Here is a 5,374-nt window from a genome sequence, read left to right as displayed (position 1 = left end):
ATTCTCGAGTCCAGGCTGTACCCTATGCATCTCACACCGTTCTATGTTTACAAGCACAATCAAGGTAAACCTAGGTGTTTGTGAGATGCTCTGGCTGAGTCCTGGGGGAACATGATTTATAGGGGAAAATCCTAGGCTAAATCCAACTTTCGAAAGTTGAGTAAAGTAGGGATTTTGGAAAATCAGTTTTGCCTAGAAGTTATAAAAATGTGATTAAAAGACTAATCTATTAGATTAAGGTATAGTCAATCAAGCCTGAAGTAAAACAGTCTATTAGATTAAAAAGTCGATATAGATAAAAGAGTCATAATAGAGCTGCTACAAGCTGTACTAGAGTCATAATAGAGCTACAGTCGGAGCTACTGAGATGATGAGGGAGGTGGTCTGGAACCCAGCGACCGGAGTAGTGTCAGGAGCTCAGTGTGACGAGCCCGATCGTCCTCTCGTAGATCTCGGCGTAGGTCGGAGAGCTCCTGCCGTACGTCTCGTCGTAAGTCGGAGACCTCCTGTTGGACCTCTCGTCGAAGATCAGAGACCTCTCGCCGCATGGCCTGATGAAACTCGGAGCTCTCGTTCTGGAGACTCGACATCGCCCTCTCTAGTCCGGAAACTCGATCAGCTAGAGTGCGGGGAGCTGAATGTGGTGCTCGAGGTGGTGGTGGGGCAGGAGCAGCCTCCTCAGGAAATAGTGCCAACATGAACTCATCTTGCTTTGCCTCCCCCGCCTGCTGGTGCTGTGCCCCCCTACGCCAGGACATGGTACCCTCATCGTCTATATGGATATTTGCTAGGGAAAAGTTCCTAGCTCCTATGACGTCAAACTCGGTCATGTGGCGGATGTCACCTCCGGTGACATCAATGTGCAATGAGGACATGCAAGCTGTCAAAATGTGACAGTAAGGCATATGTACTCGTCTGCTGGTCACGTATCCAGCTGCGTAAATAATAGTGGAAAAGATGTGTAGACTGATGTCTATGTCTAACCTATGACATAGGTCATAGAGAAGAAAGGAGTGAAATGGACGCATCACCGCAATATCGTGAGTGGTCAGCGGTAGAATACAAAGTACTAGAACCCTATAAAGGGCGTAGTCCTGAATTCTAAGGTTAAGTGACCTAAACTGGGTCTCAGTGGGATCACACTGGTCCTCAAAGAAATACGAATAGATCGTATCGAGGGTAATATGTGAGTAGGGATCTCCAAAAGGTAGCTCCCTAGGAGGATAGCATAAAAAGGTGCAGGATGACTCTCGTAACCCTAGAAACTCACGAATGGTGGTGGGAGATAATGTGATATCCGTGCCAGCTGCCCTAGTGGTATAGGAGTAGTCGTCTACTTTCACTAGGTTGTTGTAAAATTCTGCACATAAACTTATGTTTACTGGGCTGGTGCACTCAACAAGGTTTCGCAACCTATAGTGGTTTATAGCCTCGGAGACTGGAATACAAGAGCGTAGAAAGAACGATCTATCTATACATTTGGTTCTAATGGCCATGTAATTTGTTGACATAAACTTAATCCTAAGTTCTTCGGCGGGAAACTTAGGGTCAATGCTAGGTGTAGAGGGCCCAGCACCAGATTTAGAACGCTTCCTAAATTTCAAATTAATATTACACTAGGAAATAAACAAGCATTATAAGAAATAAAGTTTAGGAGGGGATAGAAATTTTACCGAGGAGCCATTGTAATAAATTTTAGAACTGATGACCTCGGTTGAGTCACGACTCCGTATCAACCGCGGAAAATTTAAATTTTGAAAATCTTTGCAGGTAAGCAAAGAAGCTTTAAGGAGGAAGACTTGGGTGCAAGGGTAGGGGGCGCCTCCTGCCCCCTATATATAAGGGAGTCCGGGCGCCCGGACCTGTTCCGGGCACCCGGGGTCGTGTGAGGTGGGGCGCCCGGGTTCTCTGCGGGCGCCCGGGGTCTGAATACCGGGGGCGCCCGCCCCCAATTTTTGACCCTTGTTTGTTCGTTTTTTTTTAAATGTTTTAATTAACTTAAAAACGTTTAAGTTAATTTGATTTTAAACATGTTTAATTGAGAATTATTTTAAATCAATTCAATTTTGAAATTGTTTAAGTTAATTTGATTTGAAGATGTTTAAGTTAAGTAATTTGGAGGAATATTTTAATTTACTTAGTCATCTCACCCGATGTTTGTTTTCAATCAGGGGATCCTATTATTTTGTGAGATGAATTAGTTCAATTTACAGGGTTTTGTTTAACTTTATGTTAGATTCGGATTTAGCTTTGGGTTCAACAAGTAAGCGTTCTTTGGATAAACTTCTGGGCTATGGTGAGTCACAAGGAGCTCATTAAAGTAACCATGCCTTCGAGGTTTCCCAAATAGTCCTACCCATTGAGCTTAATACTAAACCTTGGTCTAACTAGTTAGGATCCATTTAAGGGTAGCTTCGGTTAGTTCCACTTGGCCAAATGCACCAGGTCGAAGCCATATCTTCCTAGACATGAGATGCCCAAGTTTTCCCAACGTACTATCAACCAAAAACTTCACCAGTACTGTGCTTCAAGTTAAAATTTAACCCTTTTTGATCTATCCTTATTTACCCATCCGGGTAATCTACTCTTGTTTACCCATTTCGGGTAGATTAAGTTCAGTTACCCTGTCGGGTAAATAGATTTCGGAGTTGCCAGCTATTCTGGACCCTCCTTTAATTCCGAATTTTGAATTTTGAGTTTTAGATTTATTTTGAATTTTGAATCTTGAATTTTAATTCCGAATTTTGAATTTTGAGTTTTAGATTTATTTTGAATTTTTAGATTAATTTCGAATTTTTAATTTTGAGTTTTTAGATTAATTTCAAATTTTTAATTTTGAGTTTTTTAATTAATTTTGAGTTTTTAGATTAATTTCGAATTTTTAATTTTGGGTTTTTAGATTAATTTCGAATTTTTAATTTTGAGTTTTTAGATTAATTTCGAATTTTTATTGTTTTAGTTCCCCCTGGATCATAACCTCGATAAGGTTTATTGAGGTAATGTATTTGATCCTTAGGAACCCAATAATGTCCAAGTCCAACTTGATTGATCAGGTTGGACTTGACAACCCATGCTTGGACCATTTTTCTATTTGGTTTGTTTATTAAGGATAGGTAAGATTTATACTTCTTTTTATATCCTAGTCCAGTTCGATTATAGATTGCCCTTTGAGTTCCAAGAATTAAGTCAAGATTCTTGGATCCCAAGGAAAATCGCTCTAGAGTTGTTTTCAAATCTTTGACTTGACTTTTCAGATTGGAATTCTCTTCCTCAAGTTTTTAAACTTGAGTTGAGGTTCCAGTCTTAACTTGATCAGTTAAGGATTCGTTGTTATGCGTTTCTTTAAGGAGTGTTACCTCCTTTAGAAGCGCTTTAATTCGAATCTTAGACTTAGCTACTTTATGCATTAAATAATTAATTAAACTATATAAGCGACTTTTACTTACAGAGGGGTTCGGCCCTTCGGAAACGGATGCGGATCCGTGGCTTCTCTCGGACTCGGCTTCCGATTCGTCCTCACTTCCGGATCCGTTGGTGTAGTCCCTGGCTGTCAAGGCGAGAAAGTTCGTCTGTTCTAGTTCTTCGTCGTCGAATTCCTCGGAAGAAGACTAGTCCCATGTTGCCTTCAATGCCTTCTTTCTTTTGGGTTTCTTTGAATCCTTCTGGTTCGGGCAATTTGCCTTGATGTGACCCTTCTGATTGCACCCATAGCAGGTCACTTCGAATTTAACCTTCGAGCTTGGTTGGGCTTCTTTAGACTGAATGACCTTTATGAGATCCTTTTTGTTGAAGCCCTTCTTTTTGCAGAGCTTCTTTACTAAGCTGACTATTTCGATTGTAAGTTCATCATCGTCTTCCGAATCTGGTTCTTCTTCTGACTCAGGTTCGGTTCTTCGCTTGATTTTTGACTCACGCGATCTCCCTGTTCCTGCAACCAAAGCCAACCCTTTCTCGGTCGGGCGTGCATTAGTCTGTTCGTGAAGTTCGAATTCTGCAAACAGTTCATCTAATTTAATGGTAGACAAGTCCTTGGAGACCTTGTAGGCATCTACCATGGATGCCCACAAGGTGTTCCTTGGAAAGGCATTTAGAGAATACCTTATGATGTCCCGGTTGTCTACCTTCTGTCCAATCGCATGAAGACCATTGAGCAGATCTTGAATCCGGGCATGGAGTTGGGCAGCTGTTTCACCTTCCTGCAATTTGATGTTAAATAATTTATTAAAAATTAAGTCTCTTTTACTTACTTTGGTGTCGGATGTCCCTTCGTGAAGTTCAATTAGCTTCTCCCACAATTCTTTGGCACTGTTGAAGGGGCCGACGCGGTTGAGTTCTTCTTTTGATAGGCCACACTGGAGGGTGCAGGTTGCCTTGGCATTAACTTCCACTTTCTTGATCAAAGTTGCATCCCAGTCCTCGTACGGTAGTGGTTTGCCGGCGCTGTCAGATGGTAGTTTGAATCCGGTTTTGACAATCATCCAGACTTCAAAGTGAGTCTGGAGATATGCCTCCATCCGACCTTTCCAGTACCCGAAGTCGTCTCCGGTGAATAGCGGAGGGCGGGCAGTACTGTAGCATTCTTGAAGGGTCATTTCTGTTTTACCTAAAGGGAAAAATAACCAAAAAAGAATGTCCCAGGACTTGGTCCTGGCTTAGTAGTGCGGTAGGGAAAAAAAAAGATCACGAACTTGGGTGGTGTTGCACCAATTCCGAGAAAAACCGATTCGAGGGAAAAAGAATTAGAATATAGCTATGAGGCTAAATTCTAATCGACTCCAAAAAAAATACCACGAAAAAAATATTTTGAATGGTGGTTGCACCGATTCAAAATGACCCCGCTCTGATACCAATTGATGGATCGAAAGCGCTAGAGGGGGGGGGGGGTGAATAGCGCTCGTGGCTATTTTAACGAGTTTAAAACACAGAGTTTCAACGTAGCGGAAAGTAAAATCAAACACACAGAGACGCAGGTGTTTTACTTCGTTCGGAGCCTATGGCGACTCCTACTCGAAGGCCCGCGGTCCTTGACCGCTTTCGGTGGGCAACAACTATATATCGGAAGAATTACAATTAGAATTACAATTAATGCAATAAGTAAACTAACACCGACAACAAAAGATCGAAGAGTCTGAGCTTCGGGTTGTCGACGTCGAGTTGTAGCACTTCAAGGTCGTCTCGTTGGCAGCACTTCACAAAAGAAAGCTTGGAATTCGTTGTTCCTTGAAGCTGCACCTCAACCCTCCTTTTATATGCGGTTCCGGGCGCCTGGATCCCTTTCGGGCGCCTAGAGTGTGACGTGGCCAACCAACCAGGATGCTCCACGTGGCGAAGTCGCGGCAGGGATAAAGTTTGGTCCCGGGCGCTCGGATCTCCG

Source organism: Zingiber officinale, chromosome 3A, assembly GCF_018446385.1.
Source record: "Zingiber officinale cultivar Zhangliang chromosome 3A, Zo_v1.1, whole genome shotgun sequence".
Lineage (NCBI taxonomy): Eukaryota > Viridiplantae > Streptophyta > Magnoliopsida > Zingiberales > Zingiberaceae > Zingiber > Zingiber officinale.
Note: the sequence above shows the minus strand (reverse complement) of the source record.